This window comes from Passer domesticus, chromosome 17 (assembly GCF_036417665.1).
Source record: "Passer domesticus isolate bPasDom1 chromosome 17, bPasDom1.hap1, whole genome shotgun sequence".
Classification (NCBI taxonomy): domain Eukaryota; kingdom Metazoa; phylum Chordata; class Aves; order Passeriformes; family Passeridae; genus Passer; species Passer domesticus.
This window is the reverse complement of record NC_087490.1, coordinates 5,067,091-5,092,652: the sequence shown is the minus strand read 5'-3', so window position 1 is coordinate 5,092,652 and position 25,562 is coordinate 5,067,091. Positions and strand designations below refer to the sequence as shown.

The following is a 25,562-nucleotide window of genomic DNA, read 5'->3' as shown; positions in this document are numbered from 1 at the left end:
ATAAATTAGAATCCTGTATATCCTGCAGAGAGTCCTGGATATAGGGCTCTGAATCTGGTGGCAATTCTAATGTGTGGTTCAAAGCTCTCTTTCTGTCAGAGTGCAGAATGAGACTTAATTTTTGATGTTGAGTTGTGAATAACAACAATGAACATCAGCTAGTCATGTTGTGGTTTTACAGCAGACACTTGAAAACAGCCGCAGACCAACAATCATTTGAAGAACTCCTCAAAAACAAGCAGCAGATGTCTTTGGAAAAGCCTAACCATGACTGGTAGTGGAGGAAAGGGAAAGCTTACAGGTTTATCAAACAGGAAAACTAGTCACAGTAAAAGGAAATGTAGCAGGCAGAACTGATCCATTTTTATCTCTCTTAGGTATTCTCTAGCTAATCTCACTGGTATTCCAATAAGAATTTGACAGTGTTCTACTTTCTCTGTAAGTGGTCAAGCATTTAGCAAATAAACAGCAAACACTGGTGAGTTTCATTAAACAATACATTTTCTTCCCTTTCCCATTGGTATTCAAGTAGATCAGTGGCATGCTGGAAGGGGAGAGAGCTTCCACCCTGTCAGTCAATTTTGTAGTTAATAAATCCTACCCTTTTCTAAATTCAGTTCGTTCCAAACAGCTATTTTGTGATAGCCTGAGGATGCAGGGGGGTCAATACTTTTTGCAGGGAAAGTCAGGGGTCAAAATCTGATACGTGCACACTCAGTACTTCCATGTTCCCTGACATAATGTACACTGAATCTACTGGTACGACTCCAGCATCCTTAGTCCCCTCTTTTTGGTCTCTCCAATATCCATGACACAACACACTTTCCTTGTGAGGAAAAAAGTGGTGAAAGTGATCAAAATAGATAATTTGGAAGCCTGTGCCAGGTGTCAGTGCAGGAACTGTTTCAAGTAACTGAGGCACAATTTTAGCCCTATGAAATAATTTCGTTCTAACAGATTTACTGCCCCAAGCTTTCCTAGGTGGACCTGTGTTGTTGTGTATGTATTTATTTTATAAAAATGGCCAGTCAAGCATTGGAGGTACAGGGCTCCTTTCCATGCAGTTCTGGACTCTGACACTTATCCCTGTCACCAACTCCCTGAGAACAGAGCAGGGTTTTCCCAAAGGTAACTCCAGTACACTATTCACAGCTTTTGTGTGGATATGGTCTTTACCTAACTAATGCCATCAAAGTGTCTCAAAGGAAAATAGAGCAGAACAGAAACAGCTCAGGTTCATATCATGTGCTGCTCTGAATAACGAGGAAAAGATTATGTAAAATGTGCAACCACTTTTTTTTCCCCTCAAATTTATTTATATATTTTGTATTTGGAATGAACTGCCCAACTGAAATATCTCTAAATGGCAGCAGAATTAGGAACACTCCAGAGATGAGATTTCCCCAGCGTCCCCTACATGGGCATATAATGAATCTCCATTATGAAAATAAACACTCCTTTCTACTAAACATTGTTTAAATATAAAAGAATTGGCATAGACAAATAACTTGTAGTTTATGTATGCCAAGATTCTCTTACAGGCCCAACTGCTACAGATGAAGGTGAAACAAAATAAAAATCGATAGAACAATTTGCTCCAAGAAGAATTCTTCTTAATTGAGAAAAGTTAGAGAGTAGCTGAAAGTTGAGTTCAGAAGTAAAAAAGGAAATAGATATAAAGAAAGGGACAAATGCAGGGAGAGTCTTGCCAGTTATACAACCTTGCATAAGCTAAGCTAGTTTTTTCCACACAAATTTCTTGTACGTTGTTTTTTCATAGTCATGGGAGCAAACAATCTCTGTGGTTGTGCCAGGACACCTCAGAGGGCAGCTTTCTCCCCAGCACCCATGTAACCCTGGAGCTGGCTGTGCAGGGTGAACACTTCCTGGAGCATTCCCAGTTTCCCAGCATAGCCCATCGGGAGGGTCACAGTGGAGCTATGGTGCATCTGGAAGGGGTGTCTGGTTTCTGAGGCGAGCGGCAGAAGCGGGACCCCAAGGGAAGGCTCTGTCCCTGACCCCCTTTGCCCTCCCTTGTTCTGATCTTTATTGGGCCGTCTGCCTCGTAGCATCAAAGGCAAAAGCAGGCCCGTGATTTGTCCTACAACAGCTCTATAAAAAACATAATTGCCCAATAACCCTCTGTCTGCAAACCAAGCCATCTTCCTGTTTCTTCTCTCATAAAGACTATTTGACAAGCCTGTTCCATCAGCTTATAAAAACCTAGAAAGAGTAGCCTTCCCTAGAAAGAAACTTTACAGAAATACAGAAAAGAAACTCATTTACTTATATATATATGTAGTATGTGTATACACACAAATACACTAAGACTTCCACAACAAGTAAAACAAATAAATCATGTACAACAGCCAAGTATTAGCACGACAAACAAAGGAATTATTCCTTCCTAAAGTAAGGATGTAACCCTATGTAGTGAATTTATATTGTCAGAAATATTCTGTAAAAAAACTGAACAAAAGTGAGGTGGAGGTCTGTTGCTAAACTAAATGGGGAATGATTTAAAAGTGATGCATCAAGAATTATCCTGGGTATCCTCACATTGTTGTGGAGCTGGATATGATCAGATACCATTTAGAATTTTTTTTTCCTTTTTCTCCTAGAGCTTGTTTTCCCACATAATAACATTGCTGCAAGACTCACCAACAAAAATGATTCTTCAGCCTTCCTTTCAATAAGTGCACAGATGTAAATTGTCCAGTCACCTTCTGGTTAGTGTAGGGAGTAGCTCATTCAGGTGACATTCTGTCCTCAAGCATCCTTGAGAAAATACAGAGAAACTTCAAATTAAATTGCTATAATTAAACTTTAAATTGAGACCGTTTTGTGCTTCAGCCACTAAAAAATGGTTTGAAGTAATCCTTTGAATAATCTTGCTCTGATGTTTTTGAAAGATCAGTTATCGAACAACTTGTCTGACTGTCACAGGTTTCATTTGAAATATTGGACATAGATATACAATTAATTTGATTTGTGGTGCTCAGATTTACACTCCTGGCAAATGTAGGAATATTGCATTTTAATTTACTTTCAATACAAAATAGTTGCTTTGATATGCCTGAGAACAAACGCCTTGGGATCTGTTCCTCCCAAATGATGTCAAATAAGAATCCCTCTATTAACATCAGTGGATGAAGGATCAGGCCTTCAAAACCAAAGAATTTATGACTCCTGCTATGGGCCAAATCTCGACGTGTTTACTTTATTACACATGCAATACTGTTGAAATCAATGAGAACAAAATGAGAAAGGTGATGCCAAAGCTAAGGGAAGGTCCTGACTTCAGATTCCACTGCTTTAAATCCAGGGATGTTTCAGAATTCTCCAATTTCACACCGGTGTTTTGAGTAAGCAAAAAACCCCAAATCTGGAACAAGGGTAAAACCACAAACTCTAAGTGGCCCTTGCAGATAAGGCTACTCTGAGTAGATGTATACATAGTTAGGGTGTTGAATAATGCCTGAAATTTAGAAGTTTCAAATAATATAATAATTTCATTCATGGTACAGAGGATGTTTCTTCACATATTTTTCCTAGCTTTTTTTCAGTCTTATACAGGAATGAAATACTTCTTTTCCATTCAGTTATCTATGCTCTGGTTTGTATTCACATAACTAATTGTCTCTCTGGGACTGAATCTTGATTACAATTATCTGTCTCCAGAATTTTATACAGCTGTCAGTTGTTGCTGGCTAACAGTCTGCTTCCAACACCCACTCTCTTGGTTTCTTATCATGCACTGGTTCATCTCTCTTCAGGGCCCTCCTGAGATTAGACAATCGAGTTGTCAAGAAAGAACCAATTTCCAAGCCTTCTCTACTTTTCCTGAATTCTTTCTGTTCAACACAAGGCATCAACACAGGGGACTGAGCCCTGCATTCCCCTAGCAGATTCTACTGCATCTTTTCTGTAGTTACACTCCTGAACTATCTTCTGCTTCCTCTGCAGGCTCCTTCCTTCCCCTTGTGCCTAGTGGAGAAGCAACTTTTCACAAACTGAAAGGAATTGGTGTTCCAAGGAGCTACATTCAGAGTGACCAGCTTGGTGTGGACCTGTGGCTCAAGGCAATCCAGTAGGCCTGTCTTATAATGTGAGATGATGCAGGAGTCCTATGTGTTATCTCAAATTCTGTAAGGCCAGGCTTAAAAGAACTAAAGTCAGTGTCTGCCTCTTTCTGGTGATGTTTCAACTCTTCTCTCAAATCCTCTTAGTGCTCCCCCTATCTCCCCTCTGCATAGCTCTCTTCCTCTTAGTTCATCTAGGTGGTGAACACAAATATTCTTGGAACACTTTCAGCAGTAATGCATTTACACAGAGAATGCTGAGCCCATCCTATGATCGCAAGATGGCATTTTTGCTCAATGAAGATGTCAGGCAGAAACTCACATACAACTCACCCAGAACAGTGGACAGAGAGTGACCAGTCATACCTTGGGCATTTCAGTCTTATTCTACCTACTTCCTAAGCTGGGAATTCCTCCTTCCTCATGTCTCTGGTAGACTTCTGTTCAGCAGCCTCCTTCTCCCACCCAGTTTGTCTCAGGAACCCCCTAGTGATTTATTCTCCTCTCTGCTGAGGAAAGCTCTCAGCAGAGGCCATGTCCATCTCAGAACCATGCCAGCACAGATACCTCCACCTGGGGGAAGCAGAGAACCACACTGAGATCCTTATTTTTGGAAGGTTTTCGAGTACTCTCCTGCTTCAGGTAGCTCCTAAATATGCTAAACTCCAGGCTTAAAATTTGTGCCAGGTCCAACACCAGCAGTAAACAACCAGAACTTGGACCAAAACCACACATGGGAAGGAAAGAGACACTGGGTTGGTTGACGTCCTCATACCTCCAATCTATCAGTCTTGAGGGTTTCTCCCAAGGAAAAACTGGACCCAAATGTGGGGTTTCACCTGTAGTTTTGGGATTGATGCAACACAGGGAAGTTATAAAAAGTAAATGACGTGATATTGTACAAAATCATTGCTCCCGAAGTTGGCAGGTTAAGCTTGCCTGGTCTACCAGGCTGTAATGCTGTGTGTGTATGAAGGTTGTGTTACACACATTGCATGATTTCTACAGTAGTAATTCCTATTTCTATAGTATTGTTAAAAAAACTGTATGCCATTTGTGAGGATATATACCCTTAGGATGCAGTATTTATGTAGTATATTCTACCGATTTCTGTGAGAAAAGCAGAAAGGTGCTGGACACAGCACTAAGCATGACAGACTGAATTTTTGAGCAAAAACTAGAAATTAAAGTCTGCTTTTAAAAAATGAATAGATATGTCATTTAAAATATGAATCGATATGTCAGTGGTGAAAAAAAGTCCATTCTGGCTTTTTTTTCCAGCAGGAACATATTGTATTTAGTCTCCTCCATAGATGCTGGTGTAGTAAAAATATAACTTGTCTTGAAACATGAAAGAAGCTGAGTTGACCACTGTGATACTGAGATCTGCGGCCCAGAGCCTTCCAGCCCAAAGTTTAACTTCAAGCCTCCCTGCTCAGCAAGTGTTCACAAAGTTGTTTAAAATGAAGGTCTCAGTCCTGCTTAGCAAATCTGCATGGTATAAAATTGAGCTAAACCAGAGCCTTGTTAAACAAAATAGGGCTCAGTGGTGGCTTGGCAGTTTGCTCCTGCTGTACAGGACTGAGACTCAAAGTAGAAGCAGATTAAAAAAAATATGGAAGAACAAAACTTTCCTCTTGTTCCATCACTCGGGCTCTTAGACATGTTGAAAAATAAACAGCCAGCAACTTTTACAGCAGCAGGACTTGGAGTGTGCTATTGGGAAACCCACTAAATCTTTAAAGGAGCTACACCTTTGGAAATATTTTATAGACACTCATCTCCCCAGCAGGAAAGCTAGTGCTGGAAAGAGACATCTTTAACAAATAAATAATAGTTTATTAAGTCACTTGTCTCCACAGCAGGAAATAAAGTGGTGGGAGGGTGGTGGGGTGACAAAGAAAGGGAAACAAAAAACGTTACCCTTGCAACCCCTCTGCTCCAACAGAGCTGTATTTATTTTAAACACTCTTCTCCTAAGACAGATGGAAAAAATAATTAACCCAGCCACCCACCCCTTTTATTAAACCCCTTTGTGACCACCAGGGATACGATTAACATGGCCACCATAAAAACCCAGTTCCCTACTCTCAAAATAAAGAGAAAAACACAAGCAAGAGTGAGACACCGTGCAGGGCAGGAAGTAAATTAAGAACCTGCCTTTAGGGCAGTGAAATATTTTTCTGAGTACCTGCTGGAAAATTTCACAGAATCACAGTGAAGGGATAAGCATTCAGTTTATCTCAGTATGGCCTTGAGGACTCACTTCTGCGAGAGTCTTCCTCTTGGGCAACCAACTTCTGTGTAAATTGTGTGGAAGTGCCATCACTCAACAGTGGAGTAGGGACAGAGGACGTGGTGCCACTTGGGAGGACAAAAGGGCAATTTACAAGTTGTCCCATGCTTTCCCAGTTTTGAAGCTTGCCCAGATCCTCTGATGTCCCATGTGCAATCACAGAAATTCTTGGGGTGCTAGGTATCTATCTAAATTTTTTATTCACTGGACTTTTCTATCATCTTCCTATTACTGCTTCAAGGCATTCCATGCCTAGAGAAGGCCAGGCCAGATTTCCCCAGGAAAAGCCATCTTCATTTATACAGTGGAAGTCTGGATTTCTCTAGTTGTTTACACAGCACCATGGCAAATCCAGGCACATTGATCCCAAACAGCAGGGTTTTTTCTCTCTCTATTTCTGCCTTTTACAGTCACCTATACCTCTGTTTCCAGTTCAAACTAGCCTCTTGTACAGAAGATCAAAGATGCTCAGGTCAAACAACCTTCACCCCTTTGTGATGATTCTTCTGGGATCTCCTGAACATCACAACCCTCCACATCATCAGAATCATAGGGAAAACAGATCTTTTACCTATCTGTGGCTACACACATGTTCTCATGGGCCAAGTAGCTACAAAACCAGATGAAAACAAATTAATGGAAGGTTATAGCAGGCTCTGTGTGCCCGAGTCTGCAGTTACAGGAGTCCATACTGGGGACATCACCACACTTAGATACTGACTTCGCTGTGCTACTTCCATGTTATCTTTAGCAATAAACTTGCCCTTTCTGAATATGTGTATACTGACATTCACTCCTGACTGCAGCACTTCATTTGTTAGGATTACCCCAGGCAAGAGGAGATCAGCCAGAATCACAGTGTAGAAAAGGCTTTTCATCATAGCAGCCTGACTAAAAAATGTTACGTATTTTGTCTACCAGAGCATAATGCTGATGAGAAAGCATGCCAAATGTGGCAGCCTAGAACTACAAGCTGCCAGGGTAAAATGATAGTCATCTCTAAGGTTTAAGATCTGTCAGCTTCCCAAACCAAAGACTTCTATTCTGTGTTTGCCAATGAAGCTCCTTGCACACTGTCATCATTATGTAAGGAAGCACTGAAAACATTCTGAATATCTGTGAGAACACATTCAAAGAAAATATTCCTCAATACATTTGATTTCAAGATGACCTGGGAAACGTTTTGCTCACCTTCTATTAACCACAGCCCTGACTGTTCTGTGCTTTGTCCCTTAGGAAAAACTGGAGGCCTGAGGGCTTAGTCAGAATCTGTTCCTACAGGGCATTAGTACCCTCTGTGCTGTCCTAGATGGTGACAGTGGGAGGATAAGTGGTACCAGCTCAAGAAAAGCATGAAAAAATCCACTTGTATGGACAAAAGGTCTGCATTGAGCTGTCCCAGTAACAATTGTTTACAGTTTTCTGTAAATACGGAGCAGAGATACCTGGAGTGCAGGTAAAAGGAACACAGAACTCGTACTGATGATCTGGACTGAAGGAGATGTTCCCATTTAATAAGGGACCATTTTAAACAACAACAACAAAATATTAGTAGCACTGTATAGGTCAAAATCTCTCCAGACCCCTTGGTAGAACAAAGTTTTATTTAGCAAATGGTTTCAAAATACATAATTGAGTAGGAACACAGGGATCGGGAGGTGGTAACTATGATACTATCCATTTAGGGCAGCGGTAATCAAAATCAGAAAATTATACCTAATATTTGCTAGTCTCATTTCTTAGAAGAGCCAAACACTAGAGTACATGTTGTTACAGTTAATGGGGGGTTGATAACCAGGAGACTGCAGATATTAGGGAATGTTAGACCACCACAGTGTGGTTCAGCAAAAGGGCACTGAGTCAGGAAACTGCATTTACTGATGGCTCTGCCACTGGAGTGTTTTGAGTAAATAATTTTGTCCCTACCTATGAAATGATAAGGACAAATGGGCTTTCTTTATAAGACATATATTGACATAAATGGATAAAAAGTGTTCAAGTGAAAGATAAATGTTATTGGATAGCTGAGACTGGACTTAGAGCATAACTAGAAGGTACAGTCTTGTTGGAACTGGGGATATGCCAACTGAGCTGGATGTGGAAGTCTCATAAAAGTATCTTTCATGACTATGTGGAGATGACAGCATCGTAACTTTAATGTCCTGTCTGGATGGCTTTTATACAGCAATGTGCATCCTGTTTGGCAGAGCTTAGGATATCTTTACACAAATATTTTAATGCCTAGCTGCTACCTATCTACTTTAAAAGCAGTTTTAGTTTAAATGAATTTTATCACATTGTCAGGGGGATCAGAAGTCAGTATCTGAGTGTTGGGATCAGAGGGAGAGACTGACCTTGCCAGATTTTCAACTTCTGGTTATTAGCAGTCCAAGTTATTTCTCCTGCTGCTCTGACAACCAATCTGTTTGTCTGGCAAGCAGTCATGAAACAGTTGATGTGGGCTGGCCCTGCTCACTGGCATTTCATCATCACTTGTAGTATTCATCTGCTGCTTGTGGAGATGGATCTCAAAAGAGAGATTTTGAGGGGTTTAATCCATTTCCTGAGTTCTGCCCATCAACAGTGTCTTCATTTCCTGCCACTTCATAAAACGGGCTCAAGTTACAGTAACAGACTTGTTTTGGGTTATTCTAAATAACTCCACTGAGCTGCTTCAAGTTTACACTCATGTGGGATCCTGCTGCAAAGACTGTGCGTATTGATGGGAATCTTCATATCAGCCTTGATTCTTCATTGTTCAAACCCATCAAAATTTTACCATTCACTTGAATAGAAGCAGGAATAAATGCCTAAATAAGTGGTAGCTAATCCCTTACCATGTAAATTGTTCATGGATTGGAAAAAGTAACAAAGCAGTTAAAAAACTAGTCTGAATCCTGTACTGAATGAATGCCATAAATTTTGCATTTAAGTAATTTCATCTAATATTTAACTAAGAACTAATGGGTGCTGTTCTCTTGTTTTCTTCTGAAAGAAACCAATTTCTTAGCTGTATGGCAGTATTGTATGAAAAAGAATTACTGTGTACATAAAAATTTTCAGTACTTGGCTCTTACCTAGGCATTTCTGGTAGAGTTTAGCTTCTATGGGACAAAACTTTGCCTCATTAAAATGTTAAAGTTTCAGGACTGTGAAGTAAACTTATACTAGTTGTAGCTTGGAGGGGTAGCAGGGACTGGACTGGGATGCTAAGGAAAGCTGAATTGTATTAGGTCCATTTCTTGCCCATTTAATTTTAAATGGGTTTCTCAAACAAGTTTTCCTGTTTGTTTACTGACATGATTTCCCTAAACAACTTTGTCTCACTGATACCCAGATCCACAATCCATTCATGCACAGGGCACTGGATGAAAGGCACCTTCTGATGTGACAGCTAGAGGGTTCTTTAGAGAAAGTGGGGTTTATAATTTTTCCCTGTTATTTGGCAGGTGAATAATGAAAGCAGATAATCTGAACCAGCAGAATTACAGTTGACAGTGGGGGATTAGAGAAACTGCTCAGCATTGATCATCTTCAATAAGAGTTGCTGTGCTGTCACAAAGTTGTTTGAGCTGGTCTTTAATTACTGTGAGGTAACAGACTGCATAAGAGCACATGATCTTTTAAGATTTTATGGGACACAAAGTTTAGGTTTAATTTTTTAAGAGCAAGTGATTACAAAATTGAAATTCTCCACCTTATTTACATTTTAATTTCAAATAAAATAGTATGTTCCTGAGTGCTTAACTTCTGGACCACAGTAAAATGGGTTTGCTTGTACGTGAGCAAGTTTAATACATTTCAGCGCTGTCACTGTCTCAACTAATACATATAATTTTGCTTTTGAGTTTATCCCGCTTTTGACACACAATTCAAAGAAATGGCTCAATTGGGCCAGGAAAAAAAATCTTTCTAGGACCTGATATTTAACCAAAATTTTCTGCTTAAGTCAACCAACCATTTGTCTTGAATTATTGATAGCTTTTCACAACATAACAAACTTGAATTGAACATTCTTTTCTGTTCATTTTTTGTAACTTCTCTTGTAATGATAACAAAGCTGAGGAGGCTGGGAACCTGGTTTGCTTAGAGGGAATTTGACAAGAACAAATGTGTACTTTGGCATGAAGATTCCTGGCCTTAAGGAAAACAGAAGTGTTAGAAAGCAGGAAATCCTGATCCTGGAAGAAAATTACTTTATCTACTTCTGAAAACCTGGGACAAATTTAATTAGCTGGCACAAGGGACAAAAAAAAATTGCGTATGCTTTCAAAGTACTGTGCATGGTCAGGTGTTCTAAAAAACACTGTCAAGAGTTACTGTGATTAATCAATACTGTTGTGCCACTTGCATGAAAATGCATTATCTGGCAAATGAATGATGATTTCAGGCAGACCAGCCTAATTAGTCAGAATACCTATTTATGTAGTCATCTACTTTACACCATAATAATAAACAGTAATAATAAATAATAGGTGAAAATGGATTCTAAGAACCTGACCAAATATGCATTTAGTTGAACACACTCTTTCCAGTGACTTCATTGGCTTGAGCCATTGTTCATGCTGGAATGCTGAAGAGTATTGAAATGAAAAGAGTTAGTAAAAAATATAGGAATTTGTCATTGGAGAGGATGTTGATGTTTATCCAACACACAGAAATCCTAAAACTCTGCAAGGCACTAAGTATGCTAATACATTCTTCCTTTCATTATGTGTTTAGTTTAAATTGCTGTGGCTCTGACTCACTGAAACATTTAGCCCTCTGTTTGACTTCAGGAAAACTAAAACACACAACAGGTCATATTATGTATATGCTAAAATGCTTTTGGAGAGTCAAATTCGGAAGCTCCAAATTCATTACATTATCAGATTTCTGAATGCAAAGAGATACTATAAAAGTAGGTACTTTTCTATATTTGTTTTGCAAACAAACATTATGGACAAAGAACGTGAAAAAGCAAGTACTCAGTTTGGGAAACAAAGTGAGGCTGTTCGTGTACAACTTTACCTCTAACAGTGTACCCAGCCCCAGACGTGTGTATGACCAAGGAGATGCCAGACACAGGCATTATGTGCCGGGTCTTTTTCTACTCTTTCTGCCACTCCCAGTTCAAGCAAATATCTTTTAAAAGAATAAGAAAAATGCAAGCAACGTTTGGTCTGGATTAAAAGCTCAGGAAAAAAAAAAAAAAAACGGGCAAGGAAATTAGAACAAAGAGAAGCTCACAGCCTTAGCAACGACAGTTGATACAAAATCTTTTTGTAAATGAATGATCTGGACTTTGCAGCATTCTGATTCCCTCTGATAGAATGATCAATAATCTTTCCTCAGCCACTGTCTATAAAATAAGAAAACCTACTTTCTTCTGATTTAGATGTTACACTGTGTCTTGGCATATTACTATGAAAACCTTCCAATTTTCTTAGTCCAAGAGAAACTACATGCTCAGGTCTGGTTTGATTTTTAAATTTTCTTTAAAGCAGCATGTATAAAGAAAGATTGATTATTCTGATTGGGTTCATAATAACAACAGGCAGCCCTTTACAAAACTCTCAAGGGTTATCTTGTGACCAACACAATAGTTGGTGCTCCTGCTCCTGCTTTTGTTAAGTGTCTGAAATTTTAGCCCCTACTGACCTGAGTCATTTAATCACTGCCATGAAATGGACATAAGAATCAGTCAAATATGCAATTTATTTCTCCACAAAATTCCTAAAAAGACTTGTCATTTAGTTCTACTAAAAATGTGGGAATGGACAAGGTCAACAGGAAGAAATGGGAAAGGAAAAAAGTAAATAAAAGGCTATAGCTGCAACATTTTGTGAAAAGATGTTGCTTTGGTTGCTAGCACAGTAAGAGGCATGATGTGATAGCAGGTTTATTCATTTTTAATTATGGACATGGCTTTATCTGCAAGTCTTCCTCCCCCTCCACTAACTGCCCCCCTCCTTTTTCCTCCCGTCCCCTGGGGCAGCGCTGTGGTGGGGCTCAATCACTCTTTTATTAGTTGTGATATACTGTGGCTAATTCCCTTAATCTGGACCTTGCTTTCCTATAAAGCCCAGACCTCAGGTATTGAATTTCCCTGATCAAAGTGCAACCAGTGTGGGACACAGCAATCTCCACTAAACAGGGGAGCTTGGGAAAACTCGTAAATGGAGTCAAAGAAATACACACACACAACGCACTCACAAGATGGTGCAATCAATTGGTAGAACAATCATGTGTGAAATATTACTGGCTCCTTAAAGTGCTGGTTCTGGGATTTACTGCAGTGTATTAATCTGCTATGCTTAATGCATTGACCTTTCACCCCCAGCAATTCAGTAGACAGGGCTTGAATTGCCAGGAGCTGATACAATGGATTAGGAGCAGAAAGACCCCACCACACTCAAGTGCCATGGCAGCCCTAAAGCACACCACCAGTAACTTCTCCATCCTTCCTAATAGATACTGCCAGACAATGTGGCTACCACAGAAAGGACTGTATTGACAGCAGAATATCTGGAAGGGGAGATAGTGGAAATAAGGCTTGTGTTTATTGTTATAAAACAATAGAGAAGGGCAGTCTTGTGACTGAGTCACAAGACAGGGATTTAGAAGAATTGGTTTTATTCCGTGCAGTCATTCTCTCCTTGTGTGTGACCTTAGGCAAGACAATTCACTTCTTAGGATCGTGTCTTTCCTATTTGTAAACCTGGGATAATGGAACTTCTCTGATTTTCTCAGGGGCAGGCTTTATTCACTGACATTTGGAAGGCCCTTTAGGATCACAGGATTAAAGGTGTTATATGATATGTTCATGCAAAATAGTATGGTACTCTGTACATTAAATTTCCATCTGGATGAAGAGAATGAAGAGAACTTCCCTTCATATGTAGACCAGGAAACTCAATCATTACTCTAACAGTTTTCTCTTCAGAGTGCTGTGTTGAACCAAAAAGTTAACTCAGATCTAAAAATCAGTGCTATGCAGACTTGAGAAAATGTGTAGAAATAAATGAGGTGGAGAGCAATGCATATCTATAATTGTGAGATAATCACATGTCCTTTTCCTTCTTCCTTGGTCATTCAAAATCTCAACATTTCATGTACAGAAAACCCTTTGGAATTCAATTTCCAACGTTAACTCTTCAATGTCAACTTTATTTATAATTAAACAAACAGTGCAACTGAATTTGAGAGGAGTGTCCAAAAACCCTCATAAAGGAGATTATTCTAAGTAATTGCTATCAAATGCCATTAAATTCTGAATAGCGTTAAGCCCCCTCCACCCGCCTGCACAGGCACTCTCATTTAGGATTAAAGGGACCTTTATTTGATTTGTTTTACTTCAATACAAAATAAATTAGGTTGACCTGAATTAAGGCCTCTTTGATACTCAGGAAGAGTGTCTACACAGGGATTTACTATGCTTTAATTGGTCCACTTCAAAAGTTAATTTGGATATTTTTTCCCAACATGCTCCGAAGCTACCCCAGAGTACATGTGTCATATTTATAAAATGGCAGAGAAATTCAAGCACAGAGCTCTGTGAATCTACATTTAGAATTTACTATTTCAGTAAGCGTATTGGCACTGCAGAATTGCCCTCAGAACTGGAATATACTTAAATGATAAATGGTGAAGTTCACCTCACCAAACTTTGGTTGTCCAAAGTGAGGTCTCTACGTTTGTTACATGTCTTAACTCCACAGAAAGATGTGCAAACCTAGAGGATGACAAAGCCATCGTGGTAGCCATCTCTGAGGCTGCTGTTACAGGGTTGCTGTAGATCCACATAAGGGGAGGTTGTCCCCAAAAGTTCACCTCATATTCCCTTGTCCTTAGCTGCATGTTTCCCCATGTTTCATGTGCCAGCAAACATTCATACAGCTGCGGAACAAATCAAGTCGGGAAACTGATCCAACCCAAACCAACTCTGAACAATACCAACAACGAGAAGAGAGAGAAAAACATGAGTTATGCATCTTGACTTAAGCTGGCTTAATTTTGATTGTGCGACCGTATCCGAAAAAAAAAGCAGGATGAATTCTTTTCCAGAGATATTTCTTTCAGTCTACCAATTATATGAGCTTTGCAAGTTAATTTATAGCAAACACCTAACTGAAGACAACTGAGGAGAAAGAAACTTAGCCCCAAGAAATCATACTTGTGCCAGCTCCTATGAATGGAACTACATGTGAGTTTCTGAGCAATATTTATACCTCAGAACTTGTGGTTAAGTGTCTTTCCTTCAATTTTTAACAGCAAACATTGAAAAGACAGTTGAAAACTCTTTTAAGTGCACAATTAATAGTACCTTAAAGAGACCTGGTTTTCAGAAAATGCTGGGATCCAGTCCTGTGAAAACCATCACTCACGTAGGGCAATCAGAACTGCTAACCAGTTTTGAGACTCTTGGGCCTATCTAAAAGGAGTTGAGTTTGCATAAATTAACCTTAAAATAAATCAATACATATATTTTAATCCAAAAGTGCACATCAAGAAATATTTTTTGTATGTGTGGCACTGCTGATCCTGTTACCCAAGGATCAGGCAACACATCGTGTGTTTCAAGAATTTCTTGACTCGTGGTCAGAAGCCTGAGTGCTCAACTTGAGCAGCCTGGAAACCAGAACCCCTGAAATCATAACACAAGGACTTGGGAGTAGCAAAGGGCAGAAGAGATGAATAGCATAAGAGTTGAGAATGGATCTGAAGGGATGTCACAGGGACGAAAAGGACAGTTGGGACATTTCTTTGCCCTGGTGGGTTTGTGGGCCCTGCTGCTCATTGCCTGACATCAGCCACTTGGAATGCCAGTAATATAACACCCCTGTGACACTCGTGCTCCTGCCGTACAGTTTTATTGCCCTGCTTCCACTCTCTCTGGTTTATATCGGATTGTGTTTTCCAAAGACAGGCAATAAAGAAGGGAGGAGGGGAAAGGGGATTTATAGCCTGCTAAACTAAACTTCCCTGGGCTTGCTGTCCTCTGTCCCAGCCCTCCTCTGCTGCCCTGACTGGTCTGGAGGAACAGTGCTTACAGCAAGGTCTCGGGGTGTGAAGGACGAGGCTTGTCAGAGACTACTTGGGTTCTCTTCTTGGGAGGTCAGGGAGCACACCCCGGTCACCCACCAGCTCTGCTCCCTCTATGTCCCAGGCACTGAGCCTGCTGCCAGGGAAAAGCATGGTGCTGGTGTCATACACTAAGAATCTTGACTCACTTACAGTCTGCCACACAAGTCCCACTGTTTGTGGAAGGATTGTGGAACAGCTAAAGGCTTACAAGAATCTGCCTCAATGCAGGCATCTTTGGCACTTCTTCGTCTAAGAAATGATTGCCAAGGTCTCTATCTCAGCTGATTTGAGCTGAGGATATGCAGCTGAAAACAATTGCAACTGCAGTTTCTGGAAGAGGGAGCTAAAATCCTGAAAGGCTGCCATTTAGACATATCTGCTTTGTGACAGGCACAATAATAGCACCATATGATTATGGCATTCTCTGTAAACATGGGAGGTGGGACAGAGGATATGGAGTTGGATTTGGGACAGGGAGAACCATTTCAACACAGCAAATACGTGGTGAAACACTCATAAAAGGCACAAGTCTCTAAAAAAAAATTCAACTGACATGAAAATTCCACTTAGTGCAACACCCAAACTCCTGTGCTATTTAGAGTTTTTAAAACATGCAGTCTTTGCCAGTATTTCCTGGGAGATAGGATAAATAGATGGCATTCTTCCCTACTGGATTTTCAGTGTGATGTGGTACAGAACAGAGAGAATGAGAGCAAAGTAACTTTGTGACTCAAGTCACACCATTCAGGTAACTGTGGTGGGGAGGTGGACAAACACCAGTAAAATGCAAGCACATGCACCATGTAAACAGTGAAATTACAGTGTGCTCTGCTGTGATAAAACTGTCAAGTGTCTCTGAACTGCCTTTCATTGACAGAAATTTTAAACCAGCTCTTACTAGTGTGATCTCACAGTGCCAGATGCTCCCCTCTGCTCTCTCCATCACTGCTTCCTGCTCACCTCCACCTCTGGCAGCTGCCCCAGCCATGGTGGGCAAGGGGAACACACCAGGCAGTGGAAGGGATTGCCTCAGCTTCTCTGGGGAGTAGAACAAGTAGGATGGGATGAAATGCAAAATGATAAGTGCAGTCTGCAAGGGACTTGTGAAACTATGTTCAGATTGTTTCAAGACAGCATTGAACAAAGAACAAGAGAAAATACTGCATTGTGAGGAAAAAATCAGCAGAGATGAGTGGTGTAATGGGACTTCTGAATGTACCACTTCTCTGAAAGCCTGTCTGTCACAGCTTCTCAGTCCAGTTCAGCTGCACACCACTATTTGGACAAGCCACATGATACCCATCAAAAACCACCCACCGTTCAGGTTAGCAAGTGGTTTTTCTACACTTGTAGTCTTTTTAATTTTCTCTCATGAACAAAAATGGTGTTGGGCTCCAGAATGCAACATGTGAAAAAGAAAAAGGGAATCTGTGTTGGACACTGGTCACTTCTCCCATTGCACTTGTAAGCTAAGCCTGGTTTTTCTCACAAAAAGCAGAAAGATGGTTCCAACTTCATGAGATTTTATTTCCTTCTCAGTTTTGTACAGAGGTAGCAACTCCTGTAAATGGTTTCCCTATAGCTATTGAGAGTAAAACACTACTCAGGGCAGGTTCGTGTGTTTTTATGCTTTGTTATTATCTGTTGTAAGAAGAAAAAAGCTATAACAGAGCAGAGGGAGGAGGCAAACCTGATGTTTAGAAAGCATCCACTACATTCAGAGAGAAATCCCTCATCTCTTCTCTAGCTGTAGGGACAAGATCTTTTGTATATTGTGCACTCATAATTTATTTACACCTCTACTCCTTATGCTTTGTATGTCTTTAGAAACTAGAACATAATCAATATTAATAATAATAACATTCCAATTATTATTTAAATAAAATTCCAGCTTCAAAAAGTCTCTGGGAACGCAACCATGCTATTCTCTGTGGTGCATCACACAGATGTGCAAGGCTTGAAGCAGCAAAGTTCTCAAAAACTCAGTGAAACACAAGCTAACTATTAAAATAGGGTTTACCTTTTGCTGCAATGACAGGGTATGTTAAATGCAAAAGTGTCTCTAGACAGTATTACAGAGTGATAAGCAAAGACCACATCAGAATAATTAAACCCAACTTTAAAAAGAGAAGCAGCATAAACTGGCTAAGGACTCATTTTCACCTGTTAGTTCCTGGAAGACCAACTACTCTGGACACTTCTAAATAAACTGATGTTACTCATCCATAACACATCTATTCATACTTTCTTAAATTCTCCCTGTTCAGAGCAAGAGATAAAGGCACCATTTACACTCCAGAATTACAGACTAGGTCTAAGTGGAAGTTATATTTGCTCATCCTTCACTGATCATCTACTTGGGAATTCATTTTGCTGTTTGTCAGTGAGAATGCAAGTATTCTTGTGGCGTTTTCTTTCCTCAGGGAAGTTTCACATTAAACTTCCTCTATATTCTGAAATATTTAGCACAACCCTCTGCAAAGACTCCTGACAAAACTAGTGCTCATTAAACAGTTACAGAACCTCAACTTATCTTGAATGCTGCCATGGTTTCCAGTCTGGCAATACACCAGTTAGAGCAGTATTTCCTGCCAGGTTTTCAGTATGTTAATCTGATATAAACATCTCTCCCACCTTCATGCTTTTATTTCCTGCTTGCCCTGCATAGTATTTAATGCATTTAACAATTGCTTCATCTGAAGTATTTCTAGTGAAATAAAAACAAATCCTGGACTCCTTCTTTCTCCATTTCTGCTGCTTATTAACCCAAGGTGATTTAAGGCGTTCTTGAGCCTTACAGCAATTGAAATTTATTTTGGGAGCTGTGTGCTTAGGGGCATGTGGAAGAGGTTATTTGTTCCAAAGAACCATCCAGCAGTGATGATGTCACCAACAAAACATGGTATCAGCTCAGTTGGTTTGCTAGCAAATCACTGCCTTGAGTTTCCTATATGTGGTGGCACCTGCTGATATACAGAGTGCCTGTATATAACTGGCATATAGATTACTTATTTTGTTATAAATACTTAAAATTAGCTTTTGGACTATTAAAATCTGTTATTTTTGGCCTTCTTGAAACCCCTGGTCACAAAGATCTATTGTAAAGATGTTCCAACCCAATCTAAAGTGAAATGCAGCTCAGTCATGGCAGGGTGAACTCCCAGGCAGCTCTTTGACTGCTTCCTTTGCAGACAGAACAACAGATGACAGACTTGCGAATAAAGTGATGTAAAATGAGGGTACTTTTCTGTAGACTACTATGCAGATGTAGTTGAGTTTGAGGAAATTCTGCTACAAGTAGCTCATCTTATTTTCAATGCTGCTTCTAAAATTCCTGGCTTCCTCCTGAGACTAGCAGTATTCCTATTTTGCCCTTGGTTCTAGGCAAGTTACCAGTTTTATACTAGTAAAAACTGTCCAGGGTGATGAGTAGACACAGTCCCTTCACTGGGGTTTTTCAACTAGTTATAACTTGGCTGCTCCAAAATCCAAGCAGTGGAGTGTCAGACTTATTTTATGGAACACAGCACAGAGTCCTAGAAAACAGGCCAGAAAGGAAGCCTAACAAATCTCCTAAGCCATCTCTTTCCCTGGGACAGCCATACTTGCAGTCTTCCTCAATGAGGAATGAAGGATTGGGGAGGGATGGGATGCTTTTAACCAGCTGAACTACAGGTTACCTACACAATCTTCAGGAATTATTCAGCATAGCATAAGCAAAGCTGTATGACCCCTCTGGTTTTCATATGGATATTGAGCATAAATACTGCTGATGAAATGCTGTAGGGCCATGCACTGCTGGATTGAAATGCATATAAAGGTGTCCAAAGTGGTTTTTTTCTCATGGTTTTGACTCTCTTAGCATCTGATTCATTGGGACTTAAATACCCAAGGGAAGATTCTGTCTGAGTACTGAATTAGGCTCTTTATAGTATTGAACCACTGGTAAGTGGATTGTGACATTCTGAAATTTCTGATGCTTTACTACCTGTAAGTGTTAGTGTGCAATATTGCTTGTTGCAAATAGCTCAGAACCAGGCCACTGTGAATATCCCACCTGCAAATTCATCCCCAGTGAGCCAGTTACAGGACTCAGGTGACAGAAATACTGTACACCCACCGGTGACTGAACAGCACATTCCAAGTATGCCATGAACAACTGCTCATTCAGTGTGTGCTTTCTGCAGATATTCAGATATTAAATTCTCCTTTATCCAGGTACACTGCTCTATACAATGAACATTTGCTGGCCCACAGAGTATCCTGCTATGATTAAGTCCATAACTCTTTCAAGATTATAGGATATGTTCATAAAAATATTACTCAACCCTTAGCTATAACAAGTACAGTAGTGGGGTTCTGTGCTAGAGAAGTGGTCAGAATATTATTGGGACATAATGGGAGTAACAGGTGAGAAACAGTTATTTGCTATCTGGAAACTTTAGAGGGAGAGAAGATAAGTGTAAAGAGGGACCATACCTTCAGGGTGAGTGGATCACTTGGTGTTGTTGTCTCAAGTCCAGTCTGCACTGAGTGAGGAGCCACACACATTTGACACCTGTCTGGCATGATGTCCTGAAGCCAGAAGTGGTCCCACTGCACTTGTTGTGATTCTATTTTAATTTACACCCAGCTGTCCTCTAGCTCTTCTTCACTAGGATGATACAGGTAGTCACTGCTATCAGTCCCTCTAGGCACACACATTCTTTCAACATGACCTTTCCCACACTTTCCCTTGGAAGCTTTTTCTTTGCCCTCAAAATGCATTGTTTCCTACCAATTCCTCTTCTCCATTCCCTTAACTTCAAGCAAACAAAGCAGATTGTGTCTCACAGAATAGGCCAACATAACCTCTAGGGAAGAATAAGGCTCTCACATTCCTCTCCTACTTCAATAATTCTATTTATAGACCTTTTTTAATTCCTGTGCCAATTTCTCATCTGTTATTTCTTTGCTCTTATTCACTTCTTATTCCCATCATGGATCAGAATCTTTCCTATATCTGCTACAGACTTCTTAAGGTGTCCACGTACAGTTAAAGGGTCCTATTAACAACAGAGATTGTTTGTATGACCTAATTAGATCGCCACAGAGACAGCCTTAATAGGCCCTTTTGGTTTTTTTGGATTGTCTGCAAAGTAATAGTGCAATGGCAGTGTTCATTTTGCTTGGCTGTATCAGGCCATATATCACATCCTTTTCCTTCCAGTCCTTCAAATAAGCTTGTCTCATTCTTATTTTGGTTTCAAATTATAGATTATAAATTTCCCTTCTCTCCATTTTTCCCTATAATTTGACCCCCAGCTGTTGAAACCACTTCGAGTGATTCCCCCTGCCCACCATCCACCCCACGGTTTCATATGAAAGACAGCCCTGGCTTTAGGAATAAATGACGTCCCTTGGACCAGCTGTGCCTAATAAAAATCCAACCTCCAACTCTCACTTCCCTTCCTCAAAAGGGTAAAGCTGATTTGAAAGTGCTGATGATAAGATACATGGGAATACAAAATCCACCTCAGTCAACAGACCAAAGCTGTGCACTGTGACATCATCGTATCCAAAAGAAACTATTCTGTCAGTTCCTCCACTGCCCTATAACTACAAGTTATTGCACTTGTCCTAGAGACTGGATCTTTTTTCATTAATTTAGCCTTGTTTAGTCTGGCAAGAGTTATTTTCATTCCTGAAGTGCCATAGCAAATACTAGAAAATACCAGTTGCCCTCTAGGGTCCATTAGAATCAGTTCATGTTGTGAAAAACACTCCCTAGTACTGGATGGCCACTTGAAGCAGTTTTCCAGTAACCCTGTGGAATGCCTGACTGGGCAAACAAGGTGGCTTTCAGCTGGCAGCGAGCCTGCAGCACCTGCAGTGCACAGCCAGGGCTGGGAGGTGGCAGGAGCTGACACTGCTCACTCTTACCTGCGAGTCCTGGCAGGCACACCAAAGGCTGCCTGCACACGGCTGCGTGACAAAACACAGCTGTACCAGAGCACATTTCAAACCACCCGACTGCCTGGGCAGGGAACATTCAAAACATCTTCTCTTTCCCTGTCTTTTCCTGTCATCAGCCAGAGCAGGGTATTTCTGTAATACTTAGTGTTGAGGCAAAAAATAATTACTTGATTTTTTTCCCCTGTTTCTTACTGGAGATCTATTCTGTTCAGCATTCCCAAAGTTCTTTAAAAATCTGCATCCTTCCTTCTCTTCACCCTTTTCTGTATTGTACTTTGATAGTTAGGGATATTTCCATAGACACGTTTGATGGAGAACATTTTATGGAACTCTGATACATAATATTTTAATGAGATTTCTGGTGTACCTGGGTATCAGACAATTTCAAGATACCACTCCAGTTTTTAGTTCCATTTCATCTTTCAGCTCCTAAATGAAATCAGCAGATACAGGACACCTAGAAGTTATCTGAGAAAAATAGTCTGGAATATTTTTCACAGTTCAGCGTGTTAGCTATGGAATAAGGAGATTTAAATGCAAATGTAATGATTTTTGTTACTACTGTAGAGTGTGAAAAAGTTCACGATCAAAAGAAATAAATATATCAATGCTATACTCAAATTTTGAATCAAGACTGCTCTTGCCCAGTCCTGCATTTTATTAGGAACCTGATTCTGCTGAATACAACCCTTCTCTGCCACTGAAAATTGAACAATTTCAACGATCTGGTGAGTCAACTACTTGTGACCTTCCAGAAAGTTCTGAAGAGCTTACAGAACTGAACTCTTAATTATTCACAGGTGTAAGCAATCTAGGCAAGGCAGCTAGGAAACCCCAGCTTCTTCACAGCTCCCAGGGTTCATAGAGCAACTCCCCAAAATCCTGGAGAGAGAACATCAGTTTAGTTTTGTCCTGAAACCGCTGCCTACTGAGTATTTTTTACAATGAATATGCCATTGGCTGTAATAACAGGGCCTCTGTGAGTTCCATTGGAAGAGAGAGTGCAACTGCCTAACATTTCTATCATTAAGAAATATTTATGGTGCTCAGCTAAAATGCAGTAATATCCAATCAGAACTGCAGCTGATCAATGACAATAAGTTGATTAAATACAGAGTTTAGGGAGAAACACAGGAGAACAAACTTCAGAACAATGAGAACCCCAGAGAGAATTTTATGATTTTCAGGAAACTGCCTCAATTACCTTCTGTATTTTTGCTTCATTTCAACCAATATAACAGTATAGAGTAAACACTGATTTTGATTCATAGAATATTCTGAGTTGGAAGGTACCTACAAGGATCATTAAGTCCAACTCTTAAATATATATGGCCCGTACAGGGATAGAACCTTCAACCTTGATGTTACTAGCATCAAGCTATAACCAAGAGTGAAACTAATTTTATTGGGAATCATCTAGATTCTTGTTACTTGCCTCAGTTTCAGCCTTTAATATCTGAATTATTCAATCTTGCTAGTGCCAGTGTGGATTAGGAGATGGGGAAAGGCCACTCAAGCTCTCACAATGGGAGAAGAAACCAAAGCATTTTCTGTCTATTTTCTGGTGACAAATTTATTTAATCAATTAGATTTATTTTATTTGATTCAATGCCATGAGCGAGTTTAACAGAATGCCACAAAGCTGAGTTTGGGAAATAATTGTCACCCTCATCACCTACCTGAGGGTAGCCACATTCTCCTCCTCCAGGATCCCAACACTGTGAGGCGAAGCCCTGGCACAGGATGCCCAGAGAAGCTGTGGCTGCCCCATCCATGGAAGTGCCCAAAGCCAGGCTGGAAGGGGCTCGGAGCAACCTGGGATTGCGGAAGGTGTCTCTGCCCATGGCAGGGCTTGGGACGAGATGAAACTTACAGATCCCTTCCAACCCAAACCATTCTGTGTTTCTCTAACACCCAAAGATGATCTCTTCCTCAAACCCACCTGGGACGTCCCTGGTGCTGGAGGGTGCTGCTGGCAGGACACGGGTGACTTGCTGCGGCGGGGCAGGGCGATGGCGGCCGAGGCCTGGAGGGACACGAGGCACGGCGACCAGACCCCACGCCTCGAGCGCGCAAAGCCATGAGGCGCGGAGGGACACGAGGCACGGCCTCGAGCGCGTGAAGCCATGAGGCGTGGAGGGAGGGACACGAGGCACGGCGACCAGACCCCACGCCTCGAGCGTGTGAAGCCATGAGGCGCGGAGGGACATGAGGCACGGCCTCGAGCGCGTGAAGCCATGAGGCGCGGAGGGGTACGCCACGCGGTGATGCGGCCCCAGGTCTCCAGCGCGCGAGGCCGTGAGGCGCGGAGGGACACGCAGCGCTGTTGGTGATGGCGGCGGTGATGCGGCCCCTCAGGGAGCGCTGGCGGCGGGAAGGGGCTGAGGGTGAGGATGTGACCTCGGAGCAGCGAGTGTGGCTTTCACACACTCACGGGACAGCCAGGGTTGGAAGGGACCGCTGCAGATCACCCAGTCACACTCCCCTGTCACCTGGTGTGGGTGACGAAGGAACATGTCCTTTGGGGGTTTGGAACATGTCCCAGGTGGCTTTGGAATGTCTCCAGAGAGGGAGACTTCAGGTGTTCCAGCTCTGCCACCCTCCATGGAAAGAAGTTCTTCCTCATGCTGAGGTGGAACTTTTTGTGTTGTAGTTCCTGGCCGTTCGCGTGGGTACTGTTTGTGAAATGCTAAAATGACTTTGAAACCCTTGGTTGTCTGTTTCGGTATCAACAGTCAATTTCATGTTTGTTTCAATGACAACCTCTCTGAAGGTTTGGTTGTGTCCTAGTCTGCATTTCCAATACTGTGGTTATTTCTGTTTATGACTATAGACAGTTTATATCAAAACTATTTTATTCTTGTTCAACAGATCCATACCTTTAGGGCTGCATGATTTTCTCCTTAATTCCTACTGTGTCCTCTGCATCCTGGGATAAAATTGCTCCAGAGCCGTTGGTGGCTCATCTGGGCTCCACTCAGTAAGGTGGGACTGGCTTCTCCAGGAAATCTGAATCTATGCAGTCACAAATATGTTCTTAGTACAGTTATTTAGTAATAACTTTGTTGTTGTTTAGTAAAAAAACCCCATTAGAACTGTACAGTGATAGAGCAAGGCCCCAGCGAGCTCAATTTCTCTGCAACCTGAGCTAAAAATGAATATTTCACAGCATGAATATTTAAACAGAAGAGGAGTAGAATAGTGATGGGAAGATGGAGAGATTGGGCAAGCCAGGTGTGACTGAACAAATTTATTTATGGGGGAAGCCTGATACTTGTATCCCATAACTTTCTTGAATCTTATTTGAAGTGACATAATCCCTTGTATCTTAATTACCTGTCATTTCCACTGTAAATTAGGTTTTGATGGGGTTTTATGTGTTAACTACAAAGTATTTGCTGCCATAAATGCCCTGATACAATTGTATCACTGAATCTTCTGAGTGGAGCCACAGCTTTAAAAGAACCATTTGTCTACATAGTTTATAAGGATTTCCTCATGCCCGAGGCAAGCCCTGGCAGCAAATTGACTTTGGTTGTTTGCTTTTGGGTGTTTTGCCCATTTTTGAATTCATCCATATTAGGGTTACAGGAGAAACTCTCTACCCCCAGTCAATACCAGTGTTCTTATGCAACTTTTAAAGTATAGGCCAGGTTTCAGTTTTCCATTCTAAGCTATTTCTACCTGTGCTAGCTATGAAATAACTTAAAACATATTTTTCTGTAAAGCTGAATGGACATCCTTTTGATGGAAGTGGGAATTTTAGGCTGAATTGTATGACAATGCAATTTCTAACCACAAAAAGAGGAAAACCCATTTAAAGCTGAAAGCCCAGTGTTTCTTGTGGCTCCCCACGCAATTGTGGATTCATTATCATCTTCTTGTGAGTTAAAAGAGTTGTTAGAAAACTGAACTTCTGCATGGAAATTGTTTGAGTTCTCACTTTTGCTTTAGTATTTGGAAAATGTTTCTCCAGGTTTTTTGAATTTATCCTCTACAGATATGTCAGACGAAATTTATTTAAATTCTGATTCAGCCTCAGTTGCAATCTATGCAAGTTGCTTTCAAACAAGGTTTAAAAGCATGGTGTCAATGGGCCCAGACATTTGCTATGATATAGGTAATATTCTGACTTTATTCTTCAGGTGAGAAGATCAGGTAAA

General features: G+C 40.9%; 1 long non-coding RNA gene across 4 annotated transcripts in view; it reads right to left on the bottom strand.

The window, feature by feature from the left end:
* Positions 1–23,407, bottom strand: part of LOC135282690 (uncharacterized) — a 49,047-nt gene extending 25,640 nt beyond the window's left edge. For 2 of the 4 annotated variants that reach the window (XR_010348753.1, XR_010348755.1), the window contains exons 1-2: positions 23,342–23,407; positions 2,662–2,778 (exon numbers count right to left, since the gene is read on the bottom strand). This is a non-coding gene — a long non-coding RNA (uncharacterized LOC135282690). Of the gene's footprint in view, positions 1–2,661; positions 2,779–19,923; positions 20,716–23,341 lie in introns of those variants that run through there. The other 2 variants (XR_010348754.1, XR_010348756.1) reach the window with 1 other exon arrangement.
* Between the last annotated feature and the right edge of the window lie 2,155 nt (positions 23,408–25,562).